This window comes from Chiloscyllium punctatum, chromosome 18 (genome assembly GCF_047496795.1).
Source record: "Chiloscyllium punctatum isolate Juve2018m chromosome 18, sChiPun1.3, whole genome shotgun sequence".
In the NCBI taxonomy this organism is placed as follows: domain Eukaryota; kingdom Metazoa; phylum Chordata; class Chondrichthyes; order Orectolobiformes; family Hemiscylliidae; genus Chiloscyllium; species Chiloscyllium punctatum.
Window position 1 is genome coordinate 76,372,724 of NC_092756.1, and position 20,170 is coordinate 76,392,893.

General features: G+C 44.6%; 3 non-coding genes across 3 annotated transcripts; all 3 read left to right on the plus strand.

Annotated features, from left to right (window-relative positions):
* Positions 1-2,110: 2,110 nt before the first annotated feature.
* On the plus strand, positions 2,111-2,183 carry trnar-ccu (transfer RNA arginine (anticodon CCU)). Its single transcript has one exon. It is a non-coding gene; the product is annotated as a tRNA-Arg (tRNA).
* A 1,852-nt stretch (positions 2,184-4,035) lies between these two features.
* trnar-ucu (transfer RNA arginine (anticodon UCU)) lies at positions 4,036-4,108 on the plus strand. The gene has a single exon. It is a non-coding gene; the product is annotated as a tRNA-Arg (tRNA).
* An 11,306-nt stretch (positions 4,109-15,414) lies between these two features.
* On the plus strand, positions 15,415-15,487 carry trnar-ccu (transfer RNA arginine (anticodon CCU)). The gene has a single exon. It is a non-coding gene; the product is annotated as a tRNA-Arg (tRNA).
* Positions 15,488-20,170: the final 4,683 nt, after the last annotated feature.

Sequence of the window (20,170 nt, forward strand, 5' to 3'; positions counted from 1 at the left end):
ATATACACACCAACACACATATACACACACATATAAATGCACACACACACACCCACACACACATATGCACACACGTATACACACTCATACACACGCACACATATACACACACATACATACATTCACACACACATATACACACGCACATATAAGTTTTTGTGATGAACTTGTACTTACAGAATTATATTTTACTTTGCTCAAAAAATGTATGAATCATCTAAGATGCTGTAAATCTGTTTATTAGATTAATATCAGTCTGACCATTGCGGCACAGACAGCCTCACACAGGGGAGCTCACACCTTCAATACATCATCTGGGCTGACATGACACCAATTGTTAAAGTTCACTTGAGAATGTAAATTTTGATAAAAGTTTTGCAATTTACATATGAAAGAACGAAAACCAACCTGGCCATTCTAAAAGATGAGAGACTTAACAAACAATCCAGGTCTTTCTCAAGATACAATTTCAGTTGCATCACACTGTAAACATTTGCTATAAATTCTGTGTCCTGCAATCTTATTCTCCACAACCACCTGATGAAGGAACAGTGCTCCGATACCTAGTGCTTCCACATGTTCGACTCTAACCTGGTGTTGTGAGATTTTTAAATCTGTCATTCACCCATCTCCTGACGGTTGAGCATACATCTCAAGGTCAGGACAGCGGCTCTCCGCAGGGATACAAATCAACTCCTTCTTTGGTCGCTCCACGATGGATCTCTCTGATGACTGTTCCCGTTCGTTGGTTGGCTCATTGGGATCATTGCTGACATCTTGGAAGAATTCCTGGAGTCTCATTGTTCTGATGAATTCCTCACAACTTTACTCAAGTATTCTTGTTGGTGATGGGGACAAAGGGAGACTAAATTTGATTTGCGTTTCAACTTGATTTTGTGAACAAAGTATTGAAACAGTTTGTAACATCATTTGGAAATGCATACAAAGGTTCTAAATCAGTTGTGTACAGTCTATGCAGAGAGAAAAGAACCAACAAACCATTGGAATATTGACATTTCTCAAACCTTCTGTATCGTTGTGGAAAGAAAGGCATTTTGTACTTGGGCAGTGAACGATCTCTGTTCAGTGTCAGGCACCAAGAGGGTCTGAGAACTGAAAGGACGATGTGATCATTTGTCAGAAAGACCTGAGACTGTGTTGTTTCCCTGTTACACCTTGGCAGCAGCTGCCTGAACCTTTAGTGCGTCCCTCAGTGTGTTGTCACAGATCTGGGAGTGTGCTTGGCTGTCGCACTCATTTGTGGTCAACTGTTTCCAGTGGTCTGCCAATATAGTGCCCTCGTGGCCTAATGGCTATGGCACTGGCCTCTGAAATCTGGGATTTCAGGGATTTCATTTTTCAGCCTGATCTTTGCAGTGGCTGATTTTCATCCCATGTCAACTCCATCTCAATCCAAATTGACTGGATTTTTAAACTACTCTGTTAAAAATCATTGTGCCTGTGTTGAGATCATGGCAAATGCTGTTTAATAGAAACTTTCACAAGGTAATTCCGGGAATTGGGAGATCTTGGGGTTAATTGTCTGAAAGAGACAGCACAGCCACAATGGGCTGAATGCCCGCTAAGATTGTGTTGATTTGTCCTCAATGCAGCTTTTTGCAACATCTCCACTTCCTCCTTCCCCAGTAACTGCAAATATCTTGAAAGTGCTGCACAAAATAACATTGAGCCCTTTGCTATTTTCCTGTCTGCTCCATTTTCCTCAGACTTGAGATGTGCAAATTTGGAGTTTGAAGGTGGTAAAAACAGTGACTGCAGATGCTGGAAACCAGATTCTGGATTAGTGGTGCTGGAAGAGCACAGCAGTTCAGACAGCATCCAAGTAGCTTCGAAATCGACATTTCGGGCAAAAGCCCGAACTGCTGTGTTCTTCCAGCATCACTAATCCAGAAAGTTGGAGTTTGGTTGATTTCTCATCGGTCCATTTGGGGAGAAATGGGAGGCGGGATCAATTTATCAAGCAGCCAACAATTTAGCATGAGATGGAAGGGGTAAAAAACAATCAGTGAGCATCTGACACTCAGAAACACACACTATGCGAGGTCAGGGTGCAGTATTTAAAGGCTGCCATTGGCAACCTGCATGTGGGGCCCCAGTGGCCTAATGGATAAGGCACTGGCCTCCTAAGCCAGGGATTGTGGGTTCAAATCCCATCTGGGGTGTCTCTGTGGCTTATCCTCCATTTCTAATCTATTTTGGAAAAATCCCTATCTCTGCATTCAGTTGATGGTCAGTGGTATCCAATATGATCTTGCACAAGATTTTCGGGGATCTGCAGGATTGAATGTTGAAGTTGGTGATCAAGTGGCTGCTGTCTCTGGATCGGGACAATATTCCTGAGAGTGTGGTTAGAGGGGTTGCTTTTGGAAGCCAGCTCTCATCACACTCTCATCAACAAACCAACCCTTCAACACTGATCCCTCCAGAACATCGGATATTACTGACAGAGAATACCCTTGCCAACGTTTATAGGTGCACCATCGACAGCATTCTGTCTGGATGTATCACTACCTGGTTTGGCAACTGCACCATTCAAGATCGGAGACGGTTACAGAGAGTGGTGAACTCGGCCCGGACAATCACAAAGGCCAACCTCCCATCTATAGAATCCATCTCCGTCTTCACTATCCTATTGATCTGTGACTCTACTTTCAAGGAGCTATGAACCTACACTCTAAGGCCTCTTTGTTCACCAACACTCCCTGGGACATTCCCATTAAGTCTATAAGCCCAGCTAAGATTTGCTTTCCCAAAATGCAGCACCTCACATTGATCTAAATTAAACTCCACCCATCACTCCTCAGCTCATCGGCCCTTCTAATCAAGATCCCGTTGTAATCTGAGGGAACCTTCTTTGCTGTCCACTACACCTCCAATTTTGGTGTCATCTGAAAACTTACTAATGATACTAACATATATATAAATGACGGAAAGTAGTGGACCCAGCACTGATTCTTGTGGCACTCCATTGGTCACAGGGCTCCAGTCTGAAAAACAACCCTCCACCACCATCCTCTGTCTCCTACCTTTGAGCCATTTCTGTATCTAAAGAGCTAGTTCTCCCTGTATTCCATGAGATCTAACCTTGCTGATGAGCCTCCCATGGGGAACCTTGTCGAACGCCTAACTGAAGTCCATATAGATCACATCCCCTGCTCTGCCCTCATCAATCCTCTTTGTGACTTTTTCAGAAAACTCAATCATGTTTTTGAGTCATGATTTCTCCAGCATTTTCTCTCTTTCAGATTTCCAGCATTCACAGCATTTAGCTTTTATTGGACAGCTTGCCATTTCACTTGGCAATGAAAAACGTTTTGTGATTTACACATGAAAGAACTGAAACCAACCTGGTCATTCTAAAAGATGAGAGACTTCACACACAATCCAGATGTTTTTCAACATATAATTTCAGTGACATCACACTGTAAACTTTTGCCATAAATTCTGTGTCTTACAATCTTATACTCCACAACCACCTGACGAAGCAGCAGCGCTCCGAAAGCTAGTACTTTGAGATAAACCTGTTGGACTACAACCTGGTGTTGTCTGATTTTTAACAATGATTATTCGAAGCTTGCACAAGGTAATTCCAGGATTTGGGAGATCTTGGGGTGAATTGTCTGAAAGAGACAGCACAGCCACAATGGGCTGAATGCCTGCTATGATTCTGTTGATTTGTCCTCAATGCAGCTGTTTGCAACATCTTCACTTACTCCTTCCCCACTAACTGCAAATATCTTCAAGGTGCTGCACAAAATAACATTGAGCCCTTTGCTATTTTCTTGTCTGCTCCATATTCCTCAGACTTGAGTTGTGCAACATTGGAGTTTGGTTAATTTCTCATCTGTCCGTTTGGACACAAATGGGAAGCGAGATTGATTTATCAAGCAGCCAACAATTTAGCATGAGATGGTAGGGGTAAAAAACAATCAGTGAGAGTATAACACTCAGAAACACACAGTAAGAGAGGTCGGGTGCAGTACATAAAGGCTGTGATTTTTGCCCAGGTGTGTGGCCCCAGTGGCCTAATGGATATGGCACTGGCCTTCTAAGCCAGGGCTTGTGAGTTCGAGTCCCATCTGGGGTGTCAGTCACTTGCCCTTTGTCAACTTGATTTCAAATCAACTTTGGGAAAATCTCTAGATGGAAAGTGGTGCCCAACATCTTCTTGCACAAGATTTGCAGGATTGAGGTGAATTTTCTGAAAGAGACAGCACAGTCACAATAGCGGAAAACCTGCTGAGATTCTCCTGGGGATGGCATGGTGGCTCAGTGGGTAGCACTGCTGCCTCACAGTGTCAGGGACCTGGCTTTGATTCCTCCCTTGGGTGTCTGTTTGTGTTGAGTTTGCACATTCTCTCCATGGGGGACTCCGGGTGCTTTGGTTTCCTCCCACATCCGAAAGATGTACAGGTTCGGTGGATTGGCTTTGGGGAATGCAGCGTGAGAGGATCGGGGTTGGGCCTGGATGGGATGCTCTTCAGAGGGTCAGTGTGGATGTGATGGGCTGAATGGTCTGCCCTTCTCACGCGAGGGTTTTTATGAACAGGTTTGGAGCAGATGGTCAGAGCTCCACTGCAGGACCCAGTCAAAGGCTTTGCTAAGGGTTTGGCGTTCAGGTGTGTTTTCCTCTTCTCCTGTCCCTGGTCTTCCAGAATCTTCTGTGGCTTTGGCCAATACGGTCATGAGCTGGGTTCACATCATCCAATGGGGTCATACCAATACCCTTGACTCTTGTCATGCCAGGAGCTACAAAGTGGATTGACTCAGGCTGACACTTCTCCAATATACAACCCTCAGTCTGGTTGGAACTGGTTCTTCTTGAATCTTTGTCGCTCTTTGATCTTCGTTGCACTGTTCTCTGGAGCTGATAGCTGCTGTTTAATTTAGTTTGGCCAATTTTCTATCTGGTCAAATTTCTCCAGGTGAGGATCAATTGAGAATGCCTGATTTTGTTGCCATGGTCACGTGACCACACTGGATTAAGATCAGCTGCACAGTGAAGGTTTCAACAAACTCAAAACCCCAAATAAGATTTGAGCTCACAATCTCTGGTTTAGGAATTTGGTGCCTTTCCCAAGAGATCACTGGGGCTCCAACAGATGGGCCTACCTATCTATGGACAAATGACCTTCGGTTTTGGTTGTGTTGGTGTCAGTCTAAGCTATATTCTGTCAACATTACCAGCTGAACCCCAGATTACCTGCATGTTTGGTATTTATGATGATGTCCAATCTGTCAATGGAAATGATTGAAATCTGGGTGTTCAAGGTTGGAACTGATGGGGTTGTGGCTATGCATTTGGGCCCTGACCTTTCTTAGTCAAGGTATTGAATACAATTGCAAGGAGGCTATGATGGAGATGTGAGGTAGTTCGGCCATCGTTGGAGAACACAGATTGGACAAACATTTGTTGGAAGGCAACTGCTGAAAACCGCCAGGCTCTGAGTCAGAGTCGGGGTTCACCAACAGAGTTTATTGTCCAAGGAAATCCCGGAGCTCCGGGGAGAGAGCAGCACCAACAGCACAGTGGTCAGCTGTGATTCTTCTCTCAACCCGGAGCACATGGTCAAGATACTGTGATACATTTTGTGATATAATAGGTCAGTGATGAGGTTATTGTCTCTGTAACATGGCTTGTTTATTGTAAACATTGCAGAATCCTTGATCGTTTCGGTGCAGTTATTGTCAGTTCCAGCGTGGCCTTTGTTAAGTTCAGTGCAGTTGTCAGTTTCAGCGTCTGCGCGGAAGTCCGTTGCTGTCGTAATGGGCGCTAATCGCTCTTCCTGAGAAGGACGATTACTGCAGCCCTGGCTATTATCCCTCTGTATTGAGTCTGTATCTAACAGTTAGCATTTCTATCAAAGGTGTTGTCTGACCCAGACCCTTTGGCGGGCAGTGTATGTTCTTCATGTGTATTGTCTCTCCCATCCGCCTTAAACTAATCAACTCGGTTGTGAGTGCATTGTGCTGGCATTCTGGTGCCCCCAGGCAGTGTCTGTGTTTGCTCTGCTGTCTCTCTCCATATTGTGGTCTGGCGGTCATCTTGTGTGTCAAATGGCCGACTTATGGCTCAGCGGCCATCTTGTGCATCCGTCTGCCTCGTGTCACCCTGCACTGTGCCATCTCCCACTTCCCTCCCCACTTTGTGGTCAAGGAGGCGAGGGTATTAACTGGAACAATCCATGCTGGGCCATTGGAATCTCCTTCCTGTCCCGATATAGGGCTGGCTCTCTTCCACAAAGGGGGGTCTCGCAAGTTCGGGCAGATCTTCTCTCTCTCCAAAATTTGTTTTTTTAAAAAATAGACTTTATTCATAAAAAAGCAAATAGAAATGCATACACAGGTTCTAAACCAGTTGTGTACAGTCTATGCAGAGAGAAAAGAACCAACAAAATACTGGAATTTTGACACTTCTCAAAGTTCTGTGTCGTGAAAAAAACAGCATTTTGTACATGGGCAGGAACCGATCTCTGTTCATTGTCAGGCACCAAGAGGGTCTGAGAACTGAAAGGACGATGTGATCATTTGTCAGAAAGACCTGAGACTGTGTTGTTTCCCTGTTACACCTTGGCAGCAGCTGCCCGAAACTTTAGTGTGTCCCTCAGTGTGTCGTTACAGATCTTGGAATATGCTCGGCTGCAGCGCTCGTTTAAGATCAACTATTCCCAGTGGAGTATTGGCACTGAGTTTTTGTGGCTTAATGGGTAAGACTGTAGCTTCTGATGTAGTGGATTGGAGGTTCAAAACCCTTTTGGGGTGTTGACTTTTTAAGCCTGGTCTTTGTGGTGGCTGATTTTCAACCCATATCAACTCCATCTCAATCCAAATTGACTGGATTTTTCAACTACTCCGTTAAAAATCACTTGCCTGCTTCGAGATTATGGAAAATGCTCTTTAGTAGAAACTTGCACAAGGAAATTCCAGGGTTTGGGAGATCTTGGGGTGAATTGTCTGAAAGAGACAGCACATCCCCAATGGGCTGAATGCCCGCTAAGATCCTGTTGAATTGTCCTCAATGCAGCTTTTTGCAAAATCTCCACTGCCTCCTTCCCCACTGACTGCAAATATCTTGAAACTGGTGCACACAATAACATTGAGCTCTTTGCTATTTTCCTGTCTGCTCCATTTTCCTCAGACTTGAGTTGTGCAACGTTGGAGTTTGGTGGATTTCTTGTCTGTCCATTTGGGGAGATTTGGGAGGTAAGATCAATTTTATCAAGCAGCCAATGATTTAGAATGAGATGCAAGGGGAACAACCAATCAGTGTGAGTATAAAACTCAGAGAAGAACACAATATGAGAGCTTCAGGGTGCAGTACTTATAGGCTGCCATTTTAACTATGCACGTGTGGCCCCAGTGGTCTAATGGATAAGGCACTGGCCTCCTCAGCCTGGAATTGTGGTTCAAGTCCCATCTGGGATGGCTAACTTTTAAGCTTTGTCTTCATGACTGATCTTCTTTGTCTGATGTCAAATCGAATTCTCATCTCCCCTGGAAACGTCCCCAGGTCTGTTTTGGGTTTGGTGGGATGTTGTGTCAGAAAAATACAGAACTTTGTGGGGTCTGCAGGATATGGGGCTAAATCACCCCTCTCTCTATGTCGGACTTGGAGGGATCAGTCAAAAGTATCGTCTTTGTTTGAATAAAATCTCTAACTTGAAATAAACAAAAGAAGTCCCTGTTCGGTAGCTTGTGTTTCCGTGCTAACTGATCGAAGGACATCATTGTGTCTCCCACAAACAAAACACCCACACAAGACACACCCCTAACTGCCCAATGTTTGGATCCTAAATCTATTATCCCCTGTTGAAAACCTGGCAGACCCGGTGTAAGAGAAGATGTCTTGCCAATATTGCCTTCCCTATGCTGAATTGCCCACCATGCTTTAACAGTATCGATAACTATTGGGTTATGGCAATATTCCCTAACTGTCCTCATTTTGTCCAAACACAGCAAGTGAGTAAGGCGTCACCTTAGCCTGGGAGGTTTCAATATCGAACCACATTGAAAGAGGGTCCCCACAAGCCCAATCACTCATGTAGGATAAAAGTGAGCTTAGTTGGTAGCTATTAATGTCTGGGAGATCCACTCCCCCCAGTCTGTGAGACAATCGCAGTTTAGCTCATTTAATGAGGGGCCACTGACGATGTCAAATAAAGGGGCTGAACCAGCCGTTCAGTCTCCTGAATGTTTGCTTATCGAAAATCAGGGGGAGCATCCATATAGGGGATAGTAAACGAGGGAGAATATTCATCTTAATAAACACTATCCGACCCAACCACGAGACCAGAAGCGCCTCCATCTTTGAAGGTCTTGTTTGATTTTGTTAAATAATTGAACAAAATTGGCTTTGAACAGCCGATTCAGAACTGGAGTAATGAACATGCTCAAATACACAACACCCCCCTGTGACCATTTAAATGGGAATCGATATTCACCCTCAAGACTTAACACTTTCATAAGACCACCCATAGGCATAGCCTCTGATTTTGAAAGATTAATCTTGTCCCCCAAAAAGGTGCCAAACACACAGATACATGCGAACAGGCGAGGGACTGAAACTGCTGGATTTGATGAAAGAATTCTGACATTGTCCACATACAATAAACTCTGATGTAAATTTGACCCCACGTCTGGAGCTGATATATTGGGATCCCTATGAATGGCCTCCCCCAATGATTCAATCCCCACTGTAAAAAGCAGTGGCGAAAGGGAACAGACCTGTCGGCTGACCCCAAAAATGTTAAAATTGCTTGATCACACCCTGTTGGTGATGATTGCAGTGAGAGGGTCATTGTGGAGAACCTTTACCCATCTTATAAAAACTTCGCCCAAAACAAACCGCTCCAGAGTATAGAAAAGGTACGCCCTCTCAACTCGGTCAAGCGCCTTCTCTGTATCTAGAGAAATCACCAATCCCTATATTGACTGTTGTTGACACACTTGAATTACATTAAGCAGCCTCCTGACATTATTGGAGGATCTGCGGCCCTTTATGAAGCCCGTCTGGTCCTCTTTAACAATAGAAGGTAACACAGTCTCCAGCCTTAACACAAGAGTATTAGAGAGGATTTTAAAGTTCACATTTAAGAGTGAAATGGGCCTGTAAGAAGCACAGTCCCTTGGGACCTTCCCTTTTTTAAGAATAAGCGAAATATTGGCCTCTCTCAGAGATGGCGGGAGACAATCATGGCTGTATGAGTCATTAAACATGTTGAACATCGGGCCTGACAATATGTTTATAAATTCCTTCTAGAATTCACTGGGAAGTCCATCAGGACCGGGTGCCTTTCCACTCTGAAGCTGCTTCACAGCCTCCTGCACCTCTTGCTCTGATAAGGGGACATTGAGAAAAGACTCTTGTTCGGGGGTCACACCCGGGAGCTCCAGATCCTTGAATAAAGCCTCCATTTTGGCCCTCCCCTCCTCACAAACCTCAGATTGGTATAACTTAGAGTAAAATCTCTGGAATGACACATTAATCTTTTTGGAGTCACACGTTCGGTTCCCAGACCCTTCCCTAATCACCGTAATGGCTTGAGGGGCGCTCCTTTTCCTAGCGAGATATGCTAAGTATTTGCCAGACCTGTCACCATGATCATATAACCTTTGATTTGCAAAACTAAGCTTGTTCTTTGCTGTCTGCGTGAGCACGGAATTCAATGCAGACCGCAGTGCCGTAATCCTCTGTAACTTGACCAACGAGGGCCTGTCAAAGTAGGCCTTCTCAGCTGCCTTCAACAGTGCTTCGAGGAGATGTTGCTGCTCACCCTTCTTCCACCTCCGACTGACAGAGTAGGAAATAACTGACCCACTGGCATAGGCTTTGGCAATTTCCGAAAGGAAGGATTGGCTACTAATCGAGCGTGAGTTAATGTCTAGAATGCCCAAAATTCCCGAGAGAAATACTCCACAAATGTATTATCCTTGAGGATAAAGGGATCCATTTGCCAGTGCCTTGGGCCCACTGTAACGTCCTTAATCTTAACCAACAGGTACACTGGAGTGTGATCAGAGATGGTAATATTACCGATCGTACAAGGTGCCACCAAGTCCAGGGTTGCCATGGGGATTGGAAAAAAATCAATCCTGGTGTGACATCTGTGTGGATTGGAAAAGAAAACCGTAAAATGCCCCACCCATCCTCTGGTATAACTCCACTTAGAAATTGAAAGTACACATCTCAACCGCCACCAAACACAGTTTAAACCGGATTATTACCAAGAGGGAAAACAAGGAAAAGAAAGCTCCAACTGGACTTCCTCGATTTTTTAAAAAAACAACAAAGACATAACCAAACAACACTATTTGTAGATACTAAATTGTTCAGATTCGGTTAATTTGTCCACAAAGTCTCTTGCCTTCTCCGATGTATCAAAGAGATGTACGGATCCCTCAGAGAGTACTGGATCCCAAACTCCCTCAGTCTTCTCTTGGCAGAAACATTATCCGTCAGGGGGCGGGAATTAAACAGCCAGGGCTGACAAAGGAAGTCAGGAAATGTTTCATAGGGAAAGAGAGAGTCTACAAAGTGGCCAAGAGCACTGGGAAATCAGAAGATTGGGAAGACGACAAAAACAAACAGAGGATAACAAAGACATAGAACTAGGAAGGAGAGGGTCAAATATGAAGGTAAGTTAGCCAGTAATATTAGAAATGATTGTTAAAGTTTCTTTCAATACATAAGAAACAAACGAGAGGCAAAAGTAGAAATTAGGCCGTTCCAAATTGATGCAGGAAGGCTCGTGAAGGGACATAAGGAAATGGCTGAAGAACTTGGTAAATACTTTGTGTCATTCTTCACAGTGGAAGACATGAGCATTATCCTAACAATTAAGGACAGTCAGGGGGCAGATTTGAGTATGGTAGCCATTACAAAAGAGGAAGTGCTAGAAAAGCTAAAAGGTGTAAAAATTGAAAAATCTCCCGGCCCCGATGGTCTACATCCTAGAGTTCTGAGGGAGGTGGCTGAGGAAATAGTAGAGGCTATTTTCAATCTTTCAAAAATCAATGGAGTCGGGGAAATTCCCAGATAATTGGAAAATCACTGTTGTAAACACCTTGTTCAAGAAAAGATCAAGATAAAAGATGGAAAATTATAGGCCGGTTAGCCTAACCACGGTTGTAGGTTAAATTCTAGGATCCATCATTAAGGATGAGATTTCTAAATTCTTGGAAGTGCAGGGTTGGATTAGAACAAGTCAGCATGGATTTAGTAAGGGGAGGTCATCCCTGTCAAACCTGTTAGAATTCTTTGAAGAGGTAACAAGTAGGTTAGACCAGGGAAACCCAGTGGATGTTATCTACCTAGATTTCTAAAAGGCCTATGATAAGGTGCCTCACGGGAGACTGCTGAGATAGGTGAGGGTCCATGGTGTTCGAGGTGAGCTACTGGCATGGATTGGGAATTGGCTGTCTGACAGCAGGCAGAGAGTTGGGATAAAAGGTTCTTTCTTGGAATGGCAGCTGGTGACAAGTGGTGTCCCGTAGGGTTCAGTGTTGGGGCCGCAGCTGTTCACTTTATATATTAATGATCTGGATGAAGGGACTGGGGGACATTCTGGTGAAGTTCACCGATGATGCAAAGTTAGGCAGACAAGCAGGTCGTTCTGAGGAGGTGGGGAGGCTGCAGAAAGATTTAGACAGTTTAGGAGAGTGGTCCAGGAAATGGCTGATGAAATTCAACCTGAGCAAATGCTAGGACTTGCACTTTGGAAAAAGGAATACAGGCATGGACTATTTTTTAAACAGGAGAAAATTCATAAGGCCAAAGTACAAAGGGATCTGGGAATGATAGTCCAGGAATCTCTAAAGGTTGACTTGCAGGTTGAGTCCGTGGTTAAGAAAACAAATGTAATGTTGCCATTTGTCTCAAGAGGGTTGGAATGTAAAAGCAGCGATGTCCTTCTGAGACTTTATAAAGCTCTGGTTAGGCCCCATTTGAAATACTGTATCCAATTTTGGGCTCCACACCTCAGGAAGGACATACTGGCACTGGAGCATGTCCAGCGGAGATTCACACAGATGATCCCTGGAATGGGAGGCTTAACATACAATGAACAGCTGAGGATCCTGGGATTGTATTGATTAGAGTTTAGAAGGTTGAGGGGAGATCTAATACAAATTTACTCGATAATGCATGGCTTAGAAAGGGTGGATGCTGGGAATGTGTTTCCATCAGGACCCATTGGCACAGCCTGAGAATTAGAGGGGGGTCAATTTAGAACGGAAATGAGGAGACATTTCTTCAGGCAGAGAGTGGTGGGCCTGTGGAATTCATTGCCGTGGAGCGCAGCAGAGGCCAGGACGTTAATTGTCTTCAGGGCAGAGATTGATAAATTCTTGATCACGCAAGGAATTAAGGGTGAACGATGAGAGTGCCACAAAGTGGCGTTGAAATGCCCATCATTCACAATTGAATGGCAGGGTGGACCCGATGGGCTGAATGGCCTGACTTCCATTCCTATATCTTAGGCTCATCATCGTAAGGTTTTCTTTTCTGGTTTACCACCGCTGAGAAGTCCTGGAAAGGCATGGGCTTAGAGCCCTCGTAAATTAGGGCCTTCAGATCCTTCCCCTGGATTAGACTACCTACAGTGTGGAAACAGGTAACACTATGGGTAATTTTACATGGCCAATTCACCTTTGTACTGTGGGAGGAGACCAGAGCAATGTGCAAACTCCACACAGGCAGTTACCTAAGGCTGGAATTGAACCTAGGACCCTGGTATTGTGAGGCAGCAGTGCTAACCACTGAGTCACCTGATTCTGGGAGTTGCCTCAATTCTCTCCTTCGCTCTGTCGTTCATGCAGTTTTTGAGCAAAGTAAAATGTAGTTCTGCAAATACAAATTCACCCCAGAAATCTATATGTGCTTGTGTGCGTGTGTGTGTGTGTGTGTGTGTGTGTGTGTGTATATCGGTTGGGGGGGGTGGGGCTGTTATGAGTGTCAACAGACAGGAGTGTTCCCTCCCAGTCGGAGAACACTTCAGCAATCAACTGGGACATTACAGGTGACCCCATTCAACTACATACACACACACACACACACACACACACACACACACACATACACACACACACACACACACACATACACACACACACACACACACAAACACATACACACACACACATACACACACCCACACACATACACACACACACATATACACGCACGCAAACACAAACACACACATTCACACACACACATACACATACACATTAACACACGCACATACACACATATACACACACACATATACACACACACTTACACATTCACACATACACATGCACAACAAACACACACATGCACACACACATACACACACCCATACACACACATATACACACAACATACACATACACATACACACACATACACACACATATACACACACATACACATACAAACATACACAAAAACACCCACACCCACACACAACTTACATACACACACATATACACACATACATATACACACACATACACACAAACATATACACACATAGACACACACACAAATATACACATAGACACACAAACACATACAAATACACGCACATACACATACATACATATACACACACACACATATAAGTTTGTGTGATGAACTTGTACTTCCAGAATTACATTTCACTTTGCTCAAAAACTGTATGAATTCATGTAAGATGCTGTAAATCTGTTTATTAGATTAGAATCAGTCTGACCATTGGGGCACAGACAGCCTCACACAGGGGAGCTCACACCTTCAATACATCATCTGGGCCGACATGACACCAATTGTTAAAGTTCACTTGAGAATGTAACTTTTGATAAAAGTTTTGCAATTTACATATGAAAGAACGAAAACCAACCTGGCCATTCTAAAAGATGAGAGACTTAACAAACAATCCAGGTCTTTCTCAAGATACAATTTCAGTTGCATCACACTGTAAACATTTGCTATAAATTCTGTGTTTTGCAATCTTATTCTCCACAACCACCTGATGAAGGAGCAGTGCTCCGAAACCTAGTGCTTCCACATGTTTGACTCTAACCTGGTGTTGTGTGATTTTTAAATCTGGCATTCACCCATCTCCTGACGGTTGAGCATACATCTCAAGGTCAGGACAGCGGCCCTCCGCAGGGATACAAATCGACTCCTTCTTTGGTCGCTCCACGATGGATCTCTCTGATGACTGTTCCCGTTCGTTGGTTGGCTCATTGGGATCATTGCTGACATCTTGGAAGAATTCCTGGAGTCTCATTGATCTGATGAATTCCTCACAACTTTACTCAATTATTCTTGTTGGTGATGTGGACAAAGGGAGACTAAATTTGATTTGCGTTTCAATTTGATTTTATTAACAAAGTATTGAAACAGTTTGTAACATCATTTGGAAATGCATACAAAGGTTCTATATCAGTTGTGTACAGTCTATGCAGAGAGAAAAGAATCAACAAACCATTGAAATATTGACATTTCTCAAACCTTCTGTATCGTTGTGGAAAGAAAGGCATTTTGTACTTGGACAGAAAACGATCTCTGTTCATTGTCAGGCACCAAGAGGGTCTGAGAACTGAAAGAATGATGTGATCATTTGTCAGAAAGACCTGAGACTGTGTTGTTTCCCTGTTACACCTTGGCAGCAGCTGCCTGAACCTTTAGTGTGTCCCTCAGTGTGTTGTCACAGATCTGGGAGTGTGCTTGGCTGTCACACTCATTTGAGGTCAACTGTTTCCAGTGGTCTGCCAATATAGTGCCCTCGTGGCCTAATGGCGATGGCACTGGTTTCTGAAATCTGGGATTTCAGGGATTTCATTTTTAAGCCTGGTCTTAGCAGTGGCTGATTTTCATCCCATGTCAACTTCATCTCAATCCAAATTGACTGGATTTTTTAACTACTCTGTTAAAAATCATTGTGCCTGTGTTGAGATTATGGCAAATGCTGTTTAGTAGAAACTTATACAAGATAATTCCAGGATTTGGGAGATCCTGGGGAGAATTGTCTGAAAGAGACAGCACAGCCACAATGGGCTGAATGCCTGCTAAGATTGTATTGATTTGTCCTCAATGCAGCTTTTTGCAACATCTCCACTTTCACCTTCCCCAGTAACTGCAAATATCTTCAAGGTGCTGCACAAAATAACATTGAGCCCTTTGCTATTTTCCTGTCTCCTCCATTTTCCTCAGACTTGAGTTGTGCAAAGTTGGAGTTTGGTTGATATCTCATCTGTCTGTTTGGGAAGAAATGGGAGGTGGGATCAATTTATCAAGCAGCCAACAATTTGGCATGAGATGGAAGGGTTAAGAACCAATTAGTGAGAGTACAACATACAGAAATACACACTATGTGAGGTCAGGGTGCAGTATTTAACGACTGCCATTGGCAAACAGCATGTGGGGCCCCAGTGGCCTAATGGATAAGGCACTGGCCTCCTAAGCCAGGGATTGTGGGTTCAAGTCCCATCTGGGGTGTCTCTGCGGCTTATCCTTTATTTATAATCTATTTTGGAAAAATCCCCATCTCTGCATTCAGTTGATGGTCAGTGGTATCCAACAATATCTTGCACAAGATTTTCGAGGATCTGCAGGATTGAATGTTGAAGGTGGTGATCAAGTGGCTGCTGTTTCTGGATGGGGACGAGATTCCTAAGAGTGCGGTTGGAGAGTTTGCTTTTGGAAGCCAGCTCTCATCACACTCTCATCAACAAACCAACCCTTCAACACTGATCCCGCCAGAACATCGGATATTACTGACAGAGAATACCCTTTCCAACGTTTATAGGTGCACCATCGACAGCATTCTGTCTGGATGTCTCACTACCTGGTATGGCAACTGTACCATTCAATATCGGAGACAGTTACAGAGAGTGGTGAACTCGGCCCAGACAATCACAAAGGCCAACCTCCCATCTATAGAAACCATCTACCAGGCCCACTGTCAAGGAAAGGTCTCCAGCATTCTCAAAGATCCATCCCACCCTGGCAATGTTTTTCTACAACCTCTACCATCGGGGAGAAGGTACAGAAGCCTGAACACACACACCAACCGGTTTTGAAACAGTTTCTACCCTACTGTTGTTAGAATACTGAACGGTCTCACAGACTCTCAATATTCGCCTGTACCTGTGTTTTTGTTCCTGCTGCTGTTTCCCTATTATTTCCTTATCTATGCTACTGAACTCTGTGAGCTGCCTATATTGCTCACAAGACAAAACTTTTCACTGTGCCTATCATTACTTGCAAATCAAATATTTTCAATGAATCTTCCACCCTTAGGGTCACTGTTATCTTGGTCCAACTCATTGAATGTAAATATAAATTATTGAGTGTGGAATACCTTTATTTCACCTGCATGTTTTCCTGTTAAATACCAACAGGACAGTATAGGGGTCAAGCAAGCTCAATGTTTGTACAGCGAACATTGAAGGAATGGTCCCAGAAAGACAAGAACAAATGGGTCAATGCTAATTCCTGCATCAGTGAGGAAACGAACAACAGATGAGGTGACTGTGGTGAAACAGACATTTGATTGTTTAATTTCAGATCAATGAATCTTCGAATGTGACTGTACATACTGAAGCCCATCATGTCAATGCTGTCTCTTTGGGAGAGCTGAGAAATTAATTCCACTCCCTTTCGCTCCAGTTCATCAAACGTTTGTTGCCACATGTATCAAACTGACTTGGTAATGTTTTAATTCCATGATCTCAAAGCAGCCATGCAGAGTTTTAAAGACATGAGGTCAGAGATTAACTTAATTTGAATGGAGATAATGCAGTGAGAGGGTTTTAATTGGAGAGAATGTTTAAATTGAAAGTATCCCCAGAAGGGATGTAAACCATAGGCAGTAGGTTAGAAGATCAGAGATGGAGCTGTTAGGTCACTGGGACAACACGTGCTTCTGGGGCCATGTCAGGAGAATTGATCCCCTCTACCTTGGTTGTGTTCATGTCAGAACAATGCTACAATGCTGCAATCTCCCAACATTTATGTTCACCAACATTTAGATTACTTACAGTGTGGAAACAGGCCCTTCGGGACAGCAAGTCCACACCGCCCCGCCGAAGCGCAACCTACCCCTACCCCAACACTACGGGCAATGTAGCGTGGCCAATTCACCTGACCTGCACATCTTTGGACTGTGGGAGGAAACCAGAGCACCCAGAGGAAACCCACGCCGACACGGGGAGAATGTGCAAGCTCCACACAGTCAGTTGCCTGAGGCTGGAATTGAACCCGGGTCTCTGGCACTGTGAGGCAGCAGGGCTAACCACTGTGCCGCCCACTTTCACTAGTTTCATCCCACCATCAAACTCACCATGGACTCCTGTTTAGTATCTGTCTCATTCTTGGACACATGCATCTCCATCAAGGATGGGCACCACAGCACCTCACTCAACCACAAACCCACCCTCAACATATTAAAACAGCCGTCCCCTCTGTACAAGCCGTACACTTACACAGGATCTGTTCAGGTGAGGGGGAATGTGAGGGGCACTTGGAAGTACACAAGGATGCCCTGATAAGAATGTGATACGATGCTTAACTCATCAATCGCCAGGTCTGACATGCCCCAGCGGGAAACTGCAATGACCTCCTCAGGAGACAGACACGAGCTGCAACCAACAGGGTACCCTTCATTGTCCAGTACTTACCAGGAGCTGAGAAACTACGTCACATTCTCCACAGCCTGCAACACATTATCGATGAGGATGAGCACCTCGCCAAGACCTTCCCCACCCCTCCACTTCTCACCTTTAAACTGCCACCAAACCTTAAACAGACCATTGTTCACAGCAAACTGCCCGGCCTTCAGGACAACACCAAACATCCCTGTCACAGCAGACACTGTAAAACGTGTCAGAGTGTCACCATGGATACCGCCATTACACATGGGGACATCTCCCACCATGTACGCGGCAGGTACTCATGTGACTCGGCCAATGTTGTCTATCTCATACGCTGCAGGGAAGGATGCCCAATGCATGGTCCATTGGCGAGACCGAGCAGAGGCTACGGCAACAGATGAATGGGCACCGCGTAACAATCACCAAACAGAGGTGTTCCCTCCCAGTCGGAGATCACTTCAACGATCAGGGACTTTCAACCTCGATCCTTCAGGTAACCATCCTCCAAGGTGGACTTTGGGACAGGCAACAACGAAAAGTGGCTGAGCAGAGGCTGATAACCACGTTTGGTACCCATGGGGATGGCCTCAACTGGGACCTTGGGTTCATGTCACACTACAGCCGACCCCACGGCACTATACACACACACACACACACCCACACCCACACTCACACACACATACACACACACACACCCACACACACATCCTGTCACACAATACACATACACACTCCCACACTCACACCCACAAACACACCTTCTCACAGATGTATACCCCATTACACTCAAACACATACACATACACACACTCTCACAGACACTCACACCATCGCCCCCTCACACGCACACACAAACGCACACACTCACTCGGTCTCCCCTGCACACACACACATATACACACACATAAACCTGTTGTCCACCCCAATCTAACACCGGCTCCTCCAAATCATAACCTTTATGTCAATGACTGGTGCGTTTTGGATGATAATGTAAAACATAACAATAGAAACCATCCAAAGTTGGGGCTTGATGTTTTCAAGTCATTACACTATGACTTTTCCCCTGGCGGTTTATTCCATTGTGGGATTGTTTTAATTCATTTCCAGGGTGTGAACATTGCTGGCTAGATCAACATTTATTGCCTCTCCCTAGTTTCCCCTGAAAGGTGATGGGGAGCTATCTTTTTGAACCACTGCAATCCATGTGCTGCTTGTATCTCCTTTCGAACTGATTGAAGATTTAACAGGAGGGAGTCGGCCATTTTGGATTTGTTCAATACATTCACATCACTTGTATGACCCTTTGATATTTTACTTATACATTCTGTGTCTGATGCCTCCTCTCTCATTACACCTGATGAAGGAGCAATGCTCCAAAAGCTCGTGGTTTCAAATAGACCCGTTGGACTAAAACCTGGTGTGGTGTGATTTTTGACCATTTGTTGGAGGTAAACCTACAATGAATCAATGGAGGGTGTTCCAGGATTGTGACCGAGCTACAGGGAAGGAATGCGATATGTTTCTGACTAGGCCAGTGTTTGTTGCCCAGAGGGTGAGTCACCCACATTGCTGTGGGTCTGTAGTCTCACCAGGTTTTCTTCCTGAAAGGAGAATATGGAACTAGTTAGCTTCCTAACAAACCTCATTAGCAATATATGGTTCCCATCAGACAAAGCTCCTCCTGAGCTGAGATTTCACCACCTTGTATGGTGGGATTACAGTCCATCTCCCCCACCCCATGAACTTGGTGTTCTGGGTTCCTACTCCAGGTCTAGCACTGCACCACCATCTCCCCTTATTAACTGGAATTGAGATCAAACAGACACAGGGTGCTGATCAGAGTTCATGTTTAAAAACATAACAGCCCAAATGGGATATGAACTCACAACCCCTGGCTTTGAACATGGACATCCTCTTCATGATGCATCTGAGGTGAGATACCATGTTAGCCACCCACAGCAATTGATAGCTCAGTCTTTGGTTGTGTTCCGAAGATCTTAAAAATTCGGCAATTCAGCTCCTCGAGCCTGCTTTGTCATCCCACACGATCATGGCTGATCTCATCTCGGTCTCAACTCCACTTTCCTGCCTGCTCTCCATAACACTTCAACCCAACTACAGCCTGCATGTAGGGATCCCTTTTCATGGTACAAGGCACTTCACAGGAACCACATTCAGGAAACCATTACACATGGACCAAAACCATGGCCAAAGAGAGGAACACCTTGAGATCCTGAGACCCCAAGGTAGAGGGGTGGAGATCTTTACAGAGTGACTTCCAGAGGGTACCATCCAGGCACAGACAGTGATGTCCAAGCAATGAATAACAGGAAGCCAATCTGGCCTTTAATTTCCTGGATTATTCTTTTTGCCATTCTGAAAGAAAGAAACAACATTGGGTATTCTCCAGTCCTCTGGGAATTCTCCTGTGACTGTAAAGGATACAAATATTTTGCACAAATCCGGAGCAATTTCCACACCTGCCTCTCTCAGGATTCTATGATAGATTCCATCAGGTCTTGGGGAC